The following is a 17,392-nucleotide window of genomic DNA, read 5'->3' as shown; positions in this document are numbered from 1 at the left end:
TCAGAGAACTTCATATCTGCCTGCACAACCACCCCCAAGTCCTTTTCATTCTCTACCACTGTCAGTGTAGTACCACAGAGTTGATACGTTGCTCTGGGGTTGCTGTTTCCCATATGTAGTACTTTACATTTGTCAATGTTAAACTTCATTTCCCACCTCTCAGCCCATCTGCTCAACCTTTCCAGATCCTGTTGTAGCACCATAGTGTCAGTAGTGTCCTTAACAACCCTGCCAACCTTCGTATCGTCTACAAACTTGGACATTAAGCTTGATATACCATCATTAATATCATTTATAAATACAGAAAACAATAATGGACCCAATACTGAACCCTGAGGGACTCCACTAATAACATTAGTCCATGATGAGCAGTGTCCATTGATTACCACTCTGTCTTCTCCCCCTCAACCACCCCTTTATCCCTAGCAGCAATTTGCCTCCAATGCCACACTGCTCCAATTTGTGCAGCAGTCTTCCATGTGCAACAGTATCAAAAGCCTTTCTAAGATCCAAGTATATAATATCAAAGTTATTCCCTGCATCCAGTTCCTTTGTGACCACATCGTAGTATCCAATCAAACTGGTCAGACAAGACTATCCCTTAAAAAACCATGCTGTATCCAAGCTATAACTGAAGTCTTGTCTAGATGATCCTGCAGTGCTTCTTTAACCAGTGCCTCCATTAATTTTCCGGGAACAGAAATTAAACTCACAGGTCTATAATTACTTGTGTCAGCCTTTGATCCTCCTTTGTTAATTGGGGTCACATTCGCACATCTCCAGTCCATGGGTTCCTTCCCTGAGTCCAAGGAAGCTCTCATAATTATGGCTAAGGGTTTGCTTACTTCCTTTGCTGCCTCCTTTAATATAACTGGATAGATCCCATCCACCCCAGGTGCCTTTCTTGTGTTTATCTTCAACAATTTCTCCTCCACTTTACTCTCAGAGATTACAAGATTCTCTAGCTTACTGCCAGAGTTGAATACACCTCTGGCATTCCCCTCGCTGAATAACTCCTCATGTGTGAATGTCGATGCAAAATATTCATTTAGTTTGTTAGCTACCTGAGCAGGATCATCAACAGTTGACCCATCGATATCAAGTGGACCAATCTGATTCATCTCCTTCCTTCTAGAGTTTACATAAGTAAAGAACTCTTTGCTGTTTTTCTTTGCATCCCTTGCCAAAGACATCTTGTAATCTGCCTTTGCCTGCCTAACCTCCTTTGTGACTTGGTTACAGACCAGCTTATATCTATCGTAGGCTTCTGTGTCAAGTGTTAATTTATATGTATCCCATGCATTTTTCTTCTCTGCCATATGTCTCATTAGTTCATCTGACATCCATTTAGGCCTAAACCTTGAAATATATTTCTTAGTTGGTATGTAAAGCCTAGTAGCTTCCAAGATAAGTTCTTTGAATGCTTCCCATTTTATATTTGCCGTTGGTAACATCATCAGTTGGTCCCACTGTATAGAATTTAAATATTGTCTCAGACCATTGTAGTTGCCTTTACGAAAGCAATAACCCTTCCCTTTACCTCTAATGGTAGTTACCTCTTTGAGTAAATCCCACTTCAGCACAATGTGATCACTTCCACCTAGTGGTTCCTTTATCTGCAAATTCTTAATGCATGAAGAATTACTACTGATAATCAAATCAAGAGTATTACTCCCTCTAGTTGCCTCCCAAACATGCTGATGTAGAAAACTATCATCCAATAAATTCACACAAGTCTTGCTAGTGTGTGAGTGACCAACCCACAAATTCCAGTTAATATCTGGGATATTAAAATCCCCCATTATAAGACTCTCTGATTTACTACCACACTCTATTTCCCTGTACAGTTTCTTATTATACTCATCAGAGTCATTAGGCCTATAGTACACTCCTGCCCTCAATTTTGATCTCCCAATGCTTGTGTCACACCAAACTGACTCGACACTGCACTGTCCAGTGATGTCGATTGGCTTCACTTCCTTGGATTTTGTGTTTCTTAACTAATAGATAACCCTTCTTATCTTGTCTATCCCTTCTGTAAACGTTGTACTCCCCAAATTCCAGTTCTGCATTCCTTATATCTGTGTGACACCATGTCTCTGATATCCCAACAATATCTGCCTTTGATGCTTTGAGCGATACCTGAAATTAATCAAATTTATTTAGTAATAAAACAAAAAATAAAACAAATTTATTTATTCAGATTTCATTGGTTGTTAATCCATTTGGGCTCTTCCATGTCCACTTTCTGTTCACCTTTTTCTTGAAAAAAAAGTGTTCATTACTGACAATCCTCGTGATTCTGCAAATTCCACAAGTCTTTCATCTCTTTCATTTCTTTCACCAATTTCAAATATTCCTATAGTTCCCCTTTCTGAACTGTTTTGCCTCTTTCCAACCTTAGCATTGAAGTCCCCCCCCCCCCATAATGATAGTGTAGTAGGTTTTCTGCTCATCCAGAACATTCTCAATTTCGGTGTACATTTCTTCAACCTCTTCATCATCGTGGCTCGATGTTGGTGCATAAATCATTATTACCTTTAGCTTGTACCTCTTAGAAATCCTCAGTAATAGTCTTGACGCCCTTGGTGATGTACTTTTGAATTCCATAATGTTGTTTAACGAAAATAATTACTTATTTTTTGCTGCGCCATTTTCGAACTTTGTTTCTTTGCTGGAAGATTCCTCACTCTTTTCAGCAAGATTAGTTAAGTTGGACAGCATTCAGTTTGTTTGTAGATTTTCACATATCATTAAATTTTGTTAATTGGTAAGATAATAAAAGTGTAAATTTGTGCTTTATATCTTCATTTTTATAGTCTGTAAATAATATTCCTCCGATTTTTGCTTATTAGAATTGCTGTTTAATAGAATCAAAATTCAGTTCGCCAAGGTAACCACAGTAACCATTGCTTCTGTAATTATTTTATTGCACCAGCATAAAAAATAAAGAAATGCTGGTCATTTGGATTGTTGATGTTTCAAATTATTGAACTTCTGATTTTCGTCACTACTGTATATTTAAAATAATATGAAATAAATTGCAATTCACTGATAAAATGATTAAGTTAAAAGTGATAAAATTATGGAGTTAAAAATTATAAAATAAAATAGTACTAAAATGCACTGAAACTTTCAAAGGCAACTGCTTCCTTTGCCAACAGTAAAAATTACAAAGGCAGTAAATCCTTAAAAACACAGAAGGATCATGGTTAGGTACTTATTACAAAGAATCTTGGGAATTATCTTTCACACATGGATGAATACTGGGAAACGGCATAGGAGTATTTAGTTAATCTCCTCCCAAAAGTGCTTGGCCACAGCAGATCTCCCATAATCAAGTTTAGTGCTGTAACATATTCCTCCATGCAACTTTAAATCTTTGTGCTGATTTCTCCCCACAGTCCAGTCATTGGATCTCATATGTCATTCCATTTGTATTCTTAATTGCTAGGTTACTTTACCCTCGAAAAATTGATAGCTATGTGCAGTTTCTGCCCCAGCAGCTGCACACATCAAATTTGACAGGTTTGAAGTCTTAAGCTCAGTTAGTAAGAAATAATAGCAGTGGCCAGGTTGTGAATATTTCTGCCTGCTTCCCCCCCAACATACTTATACTTTGGTGGAAGTCACAATTTCAGATCTGTAACATGTCCAAACTCTTCCAGTCTACCGTATGAAGTGCTGTAGTGAGACAAAATCCTGTCCAATAAGGCTTTGTGCTATCTTTGTGGGTAGTAGCTTGTGCTGTATTGTGTGTATAAATTGCTAACTTTATAAACAAACACATAAGGAGAGGGAGAATGCCCTCTACCTGCTCCTCTCTAGAGTAAACCAAATGAAAAAAGAAAATTCAGTAGGAAAATTGACAACTTCATTCTTTTCGCTCCCTCTATAATGGTGAATATATCATTGACATAGTGCTTCTATTCATGTTTGTGGGGACCCCCCCAACACAAAATAAAAGAATTTTTAGACTCCAAGCTCTTCCATGCACTTCCTTCTTGCACTGTTTCTATTAGAATGAGCAGCAGCCTCGAAAGAAAGGCAATGGAGATTTCCAGGACTGCTGGGTGTCATAAGTGGAACAATTAAATACATGATCTGTGGTAGGGGTAACTAAGAGTGGAAACAGGTGCATGTACACCAATGCTAGGAGTATAGTTAATAAATTTGATGAGCATGAAGTGCTAGTCAAGACATCAAAGGCAGATATTGTTGGGATATCAGAGATGTGGTGTCACACAGATATAAGTAGTGCAGAATTGGAATTTGGGGAGTACAATGTGTACTCCCCAAATTCCAATTCACAAATATACAATTCACAATCAAATTCCACAGATATAAGCAGTGCAGAATTGGAATTTGGGGAGTACAATGTGTACTCCCCAAACAGAAAGGAGAGACAGGACAGGAAGGGAGGAGGAGTTATGCTGTTAGTTAAGAAACACATAAAATCTAAGGAGGTGCGTCCAATTGACATTGGTGGAAATTGCAATGTTGAGCCTGTTTGGTGTGACATAAGCACTGGGAAAGGAAAATGAGAGTAGGTGTGTGTTATAGGCCTAATGAACCTGATGAGTATAATGAGCAGTTGTGCAGAGAAATAGTGTCTCCGTAGCTAGGTGGGAAGGAGCAGCTGTGCGTAGCACACAATTTTTGATTAGACCGGGGTTCGAGCCCATCACCACCAAATACAGAGGATGCGGAAAGGTCAGGGAATGATCACCACATATCCCCAGAGCAATGTGGCCTTAGTTGCTAATGCTCCTAAAAAACCAAATAACAAACAAACAAACAGCAGAGAAATAGTGACCAGTAAATCAGAATGTCTTATAATGAGGGATATTAACTATCCAGATATCGACTGAAATTGAGGGGTTAGTCACTCGCACATTAGCAAGACTTTTGTGGATTTATTGGATGACTGTTTTCTACAGCAACATATTAGAGAAGCAACCAGAGGGAGTAATATTCTTGATCTGATTATCAGCAGTGATTATTCATGGATTAAGAATTTGCAGATGAAAGAACCACTGGGTGACAGTGATCACAATGTACTGACGTGGGAATTACTTAAAGATGTAACTACCATCAAGGCTAAAGGGAAGGGCTATTGCTTTCGTAAAGGTGACTACAGGGGTCTCAAACAGTTTTTAAATTCTGTACAGTGGGATCAACTGATGACTTTGCCAACGTTGGCTCAGGTAGGTGGAGAATGAAAAAGACCTTGGGGTAATTGTGGATATGAAGCCCTTAGGAAGCCTTAAGGGACTTATTTTGAAAGCTACTAGACTTTTCCTTCCAAATAAGAAATACTGTTCAAGGTTTAGACCTAAACGGATATCAGATGAACTGATGAGGCTCGTGGCAGAGAAGAAAAATGGATGGGATGCATATAAAGTATCAGGTGACACAGAAGCCTAAGGCAGAAATAAACTAGTCTGTAATGAAGTCACAAAGGAGGCAGGCGAATGCAGATTATGAGAAATCTTTGACAAAGGATGCAAAGAAAAACAGCGAAGAGTTCTTTACTTATGTAAACTCTAGAAGGAAAGGGATAAATCAGATTGGACTACTTAACATAGATGGGTTAACTATTGATGATTATGCTCAGGTAGCTGATAAACTGAATGAGTATTTTGCATCTACATTGTCAAATGAGGAGTTATTCAATGAGGGGAGTGCCAGAAGTGAGATAAGTGATTTTGTAATAACTGAGAGCAAAGTGGAGGAGAACTTGAAGTTAAACATAAAAAAGGCACCTGGGTTGGACGGGATCTATCCAGTAATATTAAAGGAGGCAGCAAAGGAAGTAAGCAAATCCTTAGCCATAATTATGAGAGCTTCCTTGGGCTCAGGGAAGGTTCCCCATGGACTGGAGGTGTGCAGATGTATCCCGAATTCACAAAGGACATTTAAAGGGTGACACAAATAATTATAGACCAGTTAGGTTAACTTTCATTCTAGGGAAAGCAGTGGAGTCACTGGTTAAAGAAATGATGCAAAATCACATAGACAAGGGTGCAGTAATAGTTCAGGCACAGCATGGGTTTCTTAAGGGAAGTTTTGTCTGACCAATTTGATTGGATACTACGATGTGGTCACAAAGGAACTGGATGCAAAAAATAATTTTGATATCATATACTTGGATTTCAGGAAAGCTTTTGATACTGCTGCACATAGAAGACTGCTGTACAAATTGGAATGGTTGTATTAATTAGTATTAGTATTAGTATTAGTAACGGCCGTATGGTGCAGGAAAGCCTATGGCTTATGCTGCACCAGCCAAAAAAAAAAAAAAAAAAAAAAAAAATCCGAACAAAACAATGATAAAAACAAAAATTAAATAAATAAATAAATAATAATAATTAATAAATAAATAAAAATAATAAAATGAAATTAAAAATTAAATAAAAATGAAATTAAAAATTAAATAAAAAGGAAATTAATCCTATCATCCTATGCGCTTCCCTTACCCGAAAGTACTATCCAGATGACCTTTGAATTTCCCCAAACTGTCGGCCTCTACCACCCATGAAGGCAACTTATTCCAGTAATTTATAACTCGCTGGCTAAAATAAAACTTCCTACAGTCCAATCTAAACATTTCCCCGCGTAACTTGAATTTATGTCCCCTAGTTCTAGCATCATTTATAACCTTGAAAATTTTGTCCTCATTCATTTTACTGATGCCTCTCAGAGCCTTAAACACCTCAATCAAAGGTGTCTAGTTTCCAAACTCTGCAACCCACATATTCGAAGTCTTTCTTCATACGGACGCCCTTTTGCCGATCTCACCAGGCGAGTTACCCTTCTTTGCACCCTTTCAAGAAGCTCGATGTCTTTCTTTAGGTGCGGTCTCCATACTTGAACACAGTATTCCAAGTGTGGTCTAACATAGGCCTTATATAATGGGATTATCACGTCCCTATCTCTACTTGCAAAAGTTCGATAGATCATCGATAGGACACCATGGGCCTTCCTTGCAACCTGTTTACAATGCTCAGAGAATTTCATGTCTGACCGTATCGTAACACCCAAGTCCCTTTCCTCCAGTACTGGGTTTAGTTGAACTCCACCAAGTGAATAAGTTATTTTGGGATTACTGTTTCCCAGGTGTAATACCTTACACTTTGTTGGATTAAAGCACAGCTGCCATTTTTCTGACCATTCTTGAAGTCTATCTAGGTCTCTCTGAAGAAGCTCAGCTTGACAGTGATCATTAACTACTCTACCAATTTTAACATCATCTGCAAATTTAGACATCACGCCCTCTATCCCTTCATCAATGTCGTTTATGAAAATTAAAAACAACAGTGGTCCTAATACTGATCCTTGGGGAACCCCACTTCTTACATCAACCCAATCTGAGGAATAGCCATTTATCACAACCCTCTGCCTCCTGCCCTGAAGCCATCCTTCTATCCATCTAAGGATTTTTCCAGTGATTCCAACCTGTTCCAGCTTATAAAGCAACCGCTCATGTGGGACTGAGTCAAAAGCTTTGCTGAAATCTAAATAAACAATGTCGAAATTATTCCCTAATGGCAAGTTGCTGCAATGAATAAACGGATGGTTGAGTGGTAGATGGCAGAGAGTGGTAATAAATGGTCACTGCTCTATGTGGACTAATGTTATTAGTGGAGGCCCCCCAGGGTTCAGTGTTGGGCCCATTGTTGTTTTGTGTATTTAATAATCATATCAATGAAGGTATATCAGTCTTAATGTCCAAGTTTGCACATGATACAAAGATTGGCAGGGTTGTTAATGTTAGTAAAGACGGTATGCTATTGCAACAGGATCTAGAAAAATTAAGTGGATGGGCTGAGAAGTGGCAACTGAAATTTAATATTGACAAATGCAAAGTACTGCATATGGGTAGCAGTAACCCTAGAGAAACATACCAACTGTGTGGTACTACACTCAGGTAGGTGGAGAATGAAAAAGACCTGTGGTTAATTGTGGATATGAAACTCTGAGCAGTGCAGATGGGCTGCTAGAGCAGGTCATGGAGTTTTGTCAATGATCTATAGCAGCGGTTCCCAGCTGGTGGTTGGCGAATCCCTTATGGGTTCACAAAAGTGCTCCAGGGGGGTTTGCACTAAAAATTCTATAATGGTGTCTGCTTAAATTTACATAGGTATATTATTCTAAACTACAAAATATAACTAATAATAAACAATAAAGTAAATTAAAATTAAATTAAAAGTAAAGATTTGCAAAAATAAAAAACTACATCTCCCACATTTCCTTATAATTAGTTTACTATCTTACAGTATATCATGTTAAATAAATGTGTTTTCCATACTAAATTTTTTTTTGATTCTCAAGGAATATTGTTATGTACAGGTACCTTTTTTTTTTTTTTTTTAAACGTATAGTATTTAGTATCGTTTATGGGTTGAAGGTTGAAATGTTGAAAGAAGATACTTGTTGACATTTGACTTGAACTTCTGTTGATTGTAATTTTCAGGAAATACATAAGAAGGAGGGTTGTTCCAGAAAACGGAAATTGAATGAATAAATGAGGAAGAAGAAAAGTTTGTTCTGTGAGTTTGAACTTGGACAGTAAAAGGATGTTGACTGGTTGCAGTACGAGTTTGGATTGCTCTGAAAGAGAGAACTGGAATTATAAAAGCCAATTCAGAAGAACATTGCCCGTGGAAGTATCTATAGAAAGGTCTACAAGACAGAGAGTGGGAAGACTCTGTTAGAGATGAGACTGTTGCACTGGTAGCACAGTTGTATCATCACCATCCTCCCCACACCAGGTGGTAAAGACCTGGGTTTGAATCCCATCGATGACGCGATGAATTTTAATGGGCTTTTTTCACTCCATGGCTGAGTTAGTCTCAGACACAATAAATACAGTAAACCCCCGCTATTCGCGGTATCTGTATTCGCGGTTTCGCGTATTCGCGATCGCCGATTTAATATAAAATGAAACCTAAAAAAATGTGAATTTTAAAACGCCGTGAATATTTTCCGCCATAATAAACATGGGCGTGGCTAAAATTATCTTTCCCGGTCAAAACAGCGCTCAGTGGGTGGGGGAGAGGGGTGAAAAAATCGGGAGCGTGGATGTTTCTCGCTAATCCTTGTTCAGTATGTGTTAGTCATGGAAGGTTTCGTCGTTTGATTTTAATTTATATGTTTATAAATTGAATAAATTTATCAATTTATAAATTGATATGCTTACAAAAATGATAACTCTACTGTTTTGCAGTGTAAAACAGACTTTTTCGAGTGCGTTAACGGAAGAAAGTGACTTTATTGTGGTCAAGTTCTTTCTAACCCCTACAAAAATATGGCTACGAATAAAAAGAGAAATGTGAAAATATCAAAGAAGGTGATGACACTAGCGAATAAAATTGAGTTATTAGACGAAATTTCTAATGGTGAAAGTGTCTCCTCAGTGGCAAAACATAAAATCAATGAGTCAACAGTACGATCAATCAAGAAATCGGAAGAAAAAATCTGCCGTAGTGTCCGTGAAACCGCACTAATTGCTTCAAAAATTTGCTCTGTAACTCGTGATGTTAAATTTAAAAAAAATGGAAAAGCTTTAAATCTGTGGATAGAAGACCGAATTCAAAATAAAATTCCGTTAAGTTCACTCATCATTCGTGAAAAGGCAAAACTTCTTTATCAATACTTTAGCGAAACTGGTGATAGCACTGGCGGGATGTTTTTTTTTTGCTAGCAAAGGCGCTGATTTGAAAGATTTGTTTGAAATTTCTAATAAATATTACATTTAATATTAAATTGTTTCTTATTTTCATTTCGATGCCATATGCTTGCATTTCACTATGTACTGTCATGTACAGTCATATTATGAAGGTACATATAATATATACATAGACAAAATTTTAGACTAGTTTTTCTTATATATTTCATACTTTGGAACGGAACCCCTTTATTACTATGGGAGCCATAACTCAGTATTCGCGTTTTCGGTATTCGCGACATTTCTCAGGAACGTAACCCCCCACGAATAGCGAGGGTTTACTGTATATGGGTAGATGTAATCATTTATGAGTGACTCTAATATCATAATTTTTTTGTTAGAGATGAGACATTAATTAACCTAACTGCCCTCTTCTGAATGGAATCTGGAAGCCTGAGAGAGATAGAGAGGTTTTGGGGGGCACTGCCCCAGATGTGGGAACAATATTCTGTAGTAAGCCGGATTTGCGATTTCTACAGAATCAACAACAGTTTGGAAGAAAAGTAACGCCAAGAGAAAATGAGTAAACCAAGATTTTTAGATGCATAGGAAGCAATATTTGTAATGGTCTCTATGCCAAGAGAGATTAGAAGTCAGGATAATCCCCAAGGTCTTGCCTAGAACCCGGATCGTCATTGAAGATAAATATTTGAGCAGAATTACCTGGAGAGCAGCATTTAAGGAAATGGTAGTGGATATTCGAGAAGTTGAAGCTGTTTGAGCAGGGAAAGGTTCCCCAAACTGGAAGGTGGAATGCAATGTGCTGTCATCAGCAAAACTATGGATAGGATTTCCAGTCAAAGGAAGAAGGTCATTAATATACAAGAGGAAAAGAGTAGGAGAAAGAACTGAATCTTGGGGAACACCAGCATTAGTGGAAAAGTTAGAAGACAGAGAGCCATCTACCATTACCCTCAGTGAGCGATCAGAGAGAAAACTGGATACCCAATTACAAAAAAACAGCTGCCAAACTATAGGATGGAAGCTTATTTAGAACACCTTTAGGCCAAACACAAACGAAAGCCTTTGAGATGTCAAGAGCAACTGCTTGTGTTTCACCCAACTCTTCAATTGAATTTGTCCCTAGATGGGTAACAAAGCCAGAATATCACCAGTGGATCAACACTGACGGAACCCATAGTGGCGATTATTGATCAGACGGAATGTGTCTAGATAATTTAAGAGTTGGTGATTAATTGATTTCTCCATTACTTTAGAAAAAGTAGAAGTAATTGCAATGGTTGGATGGGAGGGATTTGTCACCCATTTTAGGAACTGTCTGGATATGAGCAAATTTCCAAGCAAAAGGAAAAATACCTTTGGAATAAGGAAGTGAAAAAAGCGGCAAAGAACAGAAGTAAGTTCAGGAGCTCAGGTTTTGAAAACAAGTGCAGAAATACTATCCTTCTGATATCCTTTTGACGGAAGACCACAAGAGGCATTGAATGGAGTGTACTGGGAATGGTTTGAGGTGATTTACCAAGATCATCAATACATTAATTGGAAGAAAAATAGGATGCTAGCAGGTCAGCTTTATCTTTGGCTGATGTGGCAACAGAACCATCTGATTTTGACTGAATTGGGAAAAGATGGGCAAAAATTGCAGCCAATAGTTTTGGAAAGAGACCAGAATGATCGGTTACCATTGAACAAGAAGCAAGTTTTCTGTTCAATGTAGTTTGGACTGATTAATAACTGCTTTGCAAAGTATAAATGTTACTTAATAATAATTTTTATTATTATGCTATGTCATTTATAAAAACTACTGGAAATATTTTATAATAAAAATTCATAAATATTATATGATTTCAGAGAATATAGGCTTAGTGGTTCGCTTTAAAAATATTATGTTGAAAGGGGTTCTCGAGTCAAAAAAGGTTCAACTGCTGATCTATAGGAATTATGCTAGCAGAGACAAGGAGGTGGTTATACCTTTGTATAAGGCAATGGTTAGGCCACACCTTGAGTACTGTGTACAGGTCTGGAGACCTTATTTTAAGAATGATCTAGAGTTGCTAGAAAAAGTGCAGAGAAGGGCAACAAGATTGGTGTGAGGAACAGAAGGGTTGTCTTACCAGGAGAGGCTTAAATTCTGTAAATTGCACCATCTGAAGACTAGGCAACTGTGAGGTTATCTGATTGAGGTGTACGCCTTGAATGGTTTGAGCAGGCTCAATGCCGATGGGATACTTCTGCTTGCTCAGATTAAGAACCTGAGGAGGCATAGATTCAAATTGAGAAAAGACAGTTGTAGAATAGATGTGCAGAATTTTTCCCTTTGCTAGTGGGTAGTTGAGTGCTGGAACTGACTTCCATCTGTTGTTGTGAAAGTTTATAGCTTAAATAAATTTAAGACAGGGGCTCACATCTGGTGAGTATGGGCTTGGCACACCCAGGGTCCTGAGCTGGATATCATCATTCTTCTCTTTCTTGGTGATTCCCTTCCTTTCTACTTCTGACTCTTATTCTCTCTCTCTCTCTCTCTCAGGGTAATTCAGAAATTTTTTTTTGGCTTGTGCAGCATAAGCCTCAGGCTTCCTTGCACTATATGGCTAATAATAATACAGCAGGCCCCCGTTATAACGCGGTTCACTTTACGCTGATTCGCTATAACACTGTTCTTATATTATAACCCGTATCTGACTATAACGCTGTCAAAACTCACTATAACGCTATTTTACTAGCATACAGATTGAATTTTTGGCAAATCCGTCTTCAGTCCAGTCTGTTCTGAGCCTTTTTTTTTTTTTTGGCAAAAGGAGAAAATAGCCACCATGAAATTAACTACAGTAATTATTTTTAGAATTTCTACTCTATGTACAAAATTGAAACTTTCAATATGCTCTATTTTCTTGGTGTGGATAGTTTCAAGGGAGAAATTCTTTTTTAGTACACAAGATGAAAAAATTTACCATCCAGTGTCATATGCTGTTATGAAGTCTGCATTTTCTGTTCTGACCTGTAATAGAAAGATACTAAAAATAGATTTACTCCCTATCTCTTCTTTTGTTTTACTGTGGGAACTATAACTTGCGAAATGTTTTTCACACAATCAATCCCATGAGTGCTAAATGCAGTGCTGTTTCTTGTACAGTACAGTATTCTCTTGTCTTCTGAACTCCTCTGACCTTGTGGTAACCCGAAGTACATAAAATTTGTTTGTTTTACTGTTTTGTAAATTCCATAAACATTCTCCATGACTCACACCATAATTTATTACAGTATTTTCGTGCAATAAACAACCATTTGATTTTACTGCACGGTAAAATCGAAATTTTCAGATAAATAAAACATTTGTCACCGTCTTCAGCTCACTTGCCAGAGGAATTCTAGATTTAATTTAATATCACAATCAGTGCAACGCAGTTACATTTGCAGAGAGTTATGGTGGATAACAATGAAAAAGCAACAATGTCTGGATGCGGTGCAAAGATTGGAAAGGTAAGAAAAACATTGAGTTTGAAAATTAAATTAGACGTTTTGAAGAGAATTGATCCGGTCAAAGACAAGTGGATGTGTGCAATAATTTAGGACTGGCAGGTTCAACTGTAAGAACAATCATAAAGAATCAATTTTAGCAGCTGGAAAAACAGCTGTTCCCCTGCAGGAAACTAAATTGACCAGGGCTAGGCCGGCTATTATGATTGAAATGGAGAAACTTCTACATAATTTTATTGAAGACAACATTCAACGTAGAATTCCGTTAAGTTCAATTATTATTAAAGAAAAAGTGAAGAGCCTATATGAAGATTTAAAAGAAGCTCAGCCCGAAAAAAATGTGGAACCATTTAACGCTAGTAAGGGCTGGTTTGATAGATTTAGAAAGCGCTATATCAAACCTGCACAACGTAGCAATACAGGGAGAAGCTGCAAGTGCAGATCAACAAGGAGCCGAAACTTTCAAAAAAGAATTTGTTAAAATTATTGAAGAGGGATGTTATACTGCTCAACAAGTTTTTAACATAGATGAAACAGGTCTTTTTTGGAAACGAATGCCTAAAAGAAGTTTCATATCGAAAGAAGAAAAAAACATGCCAGGCTTCAAAGCGGCGAAGGATCGGTTAACTTTGTTGTTGGGTGGTAACGCTGCGGGGGATTTTAAATTAAAACCCCTTTAGTTCACCATTCCGAAAATCCAAGGGCTCTTAAAGGTTTAGCTAAATCAAACCTACCTGTCATCTGGAAGGCTAATAAAAAAGCTTGGGTAACCAGACCACTTTTCATTGATTGGTATGCTGAGTTCTTCTGTCCTGCAGTGGAAAAATATTTTGCAAAAAATAACATTGGTTATAAAGCTATTCTAATCATGGACAATGCGCCAGGACACCCAAGCAAAGAGAGCTTAGAAGACTTGAACAATCACATAAAAGTTTTTTACATGCATCCAAACACTACGTCTCTGATCCAACCAATGGACCAAGGAGTAATTGCCACATTTAAAGCGTACTACATAAGGAACACCTTTTCCCAAGCTGTTAAAGCCATCAACACTGAAAATGTACCGAGTTTAAAGGAGTTTTGGAAATCCTATAACATTAAAACCGCCATCTACAACATTTCAAGTGCCTGGGATGAAGTGACTCAGAAAACCATGAATGGAGTGTGGAGGAAAGTTTGGAAAAATTGCATAAAGCATTCCCAGGAACCTGATGATTCCGTTGAAAATGTTAAAACACAAATTGTTGAGCTCGGAAAAGAAGCAGGATTACACGAAATTAACGAAGACATCGTACAAGAGCTGATCGACAACGACCGGGATGGCCTCTCTAATGAAGAACTAATGGAAATTATAAAAGAACAAGAGCTTGCTATTGAGGGAGATGATGATCAAGATACTATAGATGAAGAACCGATGAAGTCGCTGACTGCAAAAGGACTTAGTGAAGCTTTTGAACACTTCGAAAAAATGTGTGATTATTTCCGGGAGAACGACCCTGACATGGAACGAAGTGCCAAGGTAATAAGAAATTTGAAGAAAGAAATGAATCCCTACATGTTGTTGTACAATGAGAGGAAGAGGGACAAAGCACAACCCAAAATCGACACATTTTTCAGTCCAAAGATACGAAAACTCGAGAACACAGGGCCATCGAATTAATAAATTTATGATTTTCGTTAGTTAATTACCTCATAATTATATGTGTATATAATGTAGAATATTTTATATGTACAAAATTTTGAATATTAAATATTTTTAATCGACATTGGTGCATATTTTCACTACCATTTATTATTGATTAGAAAATATCCTATGGAATAGACCGCAACTCACAAATACATATGTTACCTTATGGGAATATGGCGCTCGCTTAGCGCGGATTCACTTAGCGCTCTGTTTTCCCGGAACGAACTATCAGCGTTAAGCGGGGGTCACCTGTAATAATAATAATAAAAGGCTGAACTAAACAAACATTTGGAGTGTCCAGATGGGTGAAATGGGAAGGGTTTTCTTTTGGCTGATGCTTGCTTTCTTGCATCATATGCCTCGACTAATGCTAAATTAGAATGGCCCATAAAGTGGGATTTTATCTTTCGAGATGTTGGCTGGAATTTGTGGATTGGTTACTCACACACTAGCAAAAGTTTTGTAGATTTCATGGATAGCTGCTTTCTACAGCAGCATGTTAAAGAGGCAAGTAAAGTGTGTTAGTTGTAGAGAAGTTAAAGTTAGTTGTCTGACGGCACGAGGGGTTCCCCCATCTCCACATTGTGTACTCTGTTTGTGTGACACAGAACTCTGTGGAGGCCAGAGATTTAAAAAGCGTGTTGAGTGGTTTGTTGTGTTTTGTTGTTTCCCTTATGTTAGAGAGGCATCAAGAGGAACCAGTACTCTTGGTCTGGTTATCAGCAGTGATTCTTCTTGCATTAAGAATCTTCAAGTAAAGGACCTACTGGGTGGCATCGATCACAAGTGTACTAATGTGGAATGTAAGTAAAGGCATAACTACTGTTAAGGGTAAAGGGAAAGGTTTTTGCTTTCTTAAGGGTGGCTACAGTGGTCTCAGACAGTTTCCAAATTCTATGCAGTGGGACCAACTGATGATGTTACCAACAGCAAATTCTAAATGGGAAGCATTCAGGAAAGTAACCTTAGAAGCTACTAAGCTTTTTCCTACCAACAAAGAAATACTGTTCAAGGTCTAAATTAGGCCTAAATGGAAGTCAGATGAACTACTATGACAAGTAGCAGAGATGTATATCAATTATTGGGCAACACAGAAGATTATGATAGATATAAATTAGTCTTTAATCAAGTCACAAAGGAGGTTAGAGACTTCTCATAATCTAGCCAAGGCAGATTATGAGAAGTCTCTGGCAAAGAATGCAAAGAAAATAGCAAAAAATGTCTATGCTTTATATTAACAATATAAGAAGAGGGTTTGAATCACATTGGGCCACTTGATGTCTGTGGGTTTACTGTTGATGATCTTGCTCAGGTTGCAGACAAATTGAATAGGTATTCTGCATCTACATTCACACATGAGGAATTCTTTATGGGAGGGGGATTCTAGAAGTTTATTAAATTCTAATGAGGAGCTAAATGACTGTAATAACTGAAAGGAAAGTGGATGAGAAATTGTTGAGAATAGACATAAAAAAAGGCTCTTGGGGCAGAATGAATCTACCCCATTATATTAAGGAGGCAGCAAAGGAGGATAAGCCAACTCTTAGCCATAATTATGAGAGCATCCTTGGATTCAAGGAAGGAGTGTGAATATATCCCCAGTTCATAAAGGCATCTCAAAAGATGTGATGAGTAATTACAGACCTGTTCGCTTAATGTCTGTTCCAAGGGAAATAATGGAATCGCTGGTTAAAAAAAGTAATGGAACCATTTGGACAAGCATGCAATTATATTGTAGTCACTGCAGGGATTTGTCAAGGGGCAGCCATGTCTAACCTATCTGATAGGTTACTATGATGCAGTGACCAAGGATCTGGATGCAAAAAATAATTTTGACATCATATACTTGGATTTCAGGAAGGCTTTTGATACCCTTGCACATGAAAACTGCTGTACAAACTGGAGAAATTTGGCATTAAGGACAAGTTACTGCTAAGGATAAAGGGATGGTTAAGTGGAATGGGTCGTTGAGCTGAGAAATGGCAGTTGAAGTTTAACATTGACAAATGCAAGGTACTGCACATGGGTGGCAGTGACCCCAAAGAAGGGCAACAAGATTGGTGAGGGGAACAAAGGGGTGCTCTTACCAAGAAAGGCTTATGTTCTGCAAATTGCAGCGCCTGGAAAGTAGGCACCTGCGAGGTGATCTGATTGAGGTGTATAAGGCCTTATTGGTTGAATTGGCTGAATGGGTTGAGCAAGCTTAATGCTGATGGGATTCTTCCTCTTGCTCAGATTAGAACCTGAGGGGGCATAGATTAAAATTGAGGAAAGACAGTTATAGAATAGATGTGCAGAAATTTGCCTTTAGCCAGTGGGTGGTTGATTGGTGGAACAGACTTCCATCTTTTGTTGTGGAAGTTGATATCTTAAATAAATTTAAGGCTGAGCTGGACAGGAATTTGGAATGAATGGAGGGGTGAAATGGGAGAGTTTTTTTTTTTTTTTTTTTGGCTGATGCTGCATAAGCTTGCTTTCTTGCATCGTATGCCTCTACTAATGCTAATTACTTTCTAATTAATCCCCAAGAATGAATT

General features: G+C 37.9%; 1 protein-coding gene across 2 annotated transcripts in view; it reads left to right on the top strand.

Moving 5' to 3' along the window:
• Nucleotides 1-17,392, top strand: part of LOC150090421 (lysophosphatidylcholine acyltransferase 1-like) — a 347,274-nt gene that overhangs the window by 123,308 nt on the left and 206,574 nt on the right. The window lies entirely within an intron of this gene.

The sequence above is a fragment of the Mastigoproctus giganteus genome, chromosome 2 (genome assembly GCF_048544385.1).
Source record: "Mastigoproctus giganteus isolate SK-2022 chromosome 2, ASM4854438v1, whole genome shotgun sequence".
Taxonomy (NCBI): Eukaryota; Metazoa; Arthropoda; class Arachnida; order Uropygi; family Thelyphonidae; genus Mastigoproctus; species Mastigoproctus giganteus.
This window is presented reverse-complemented; position numbering and strand designations above follow the sequence as displayed.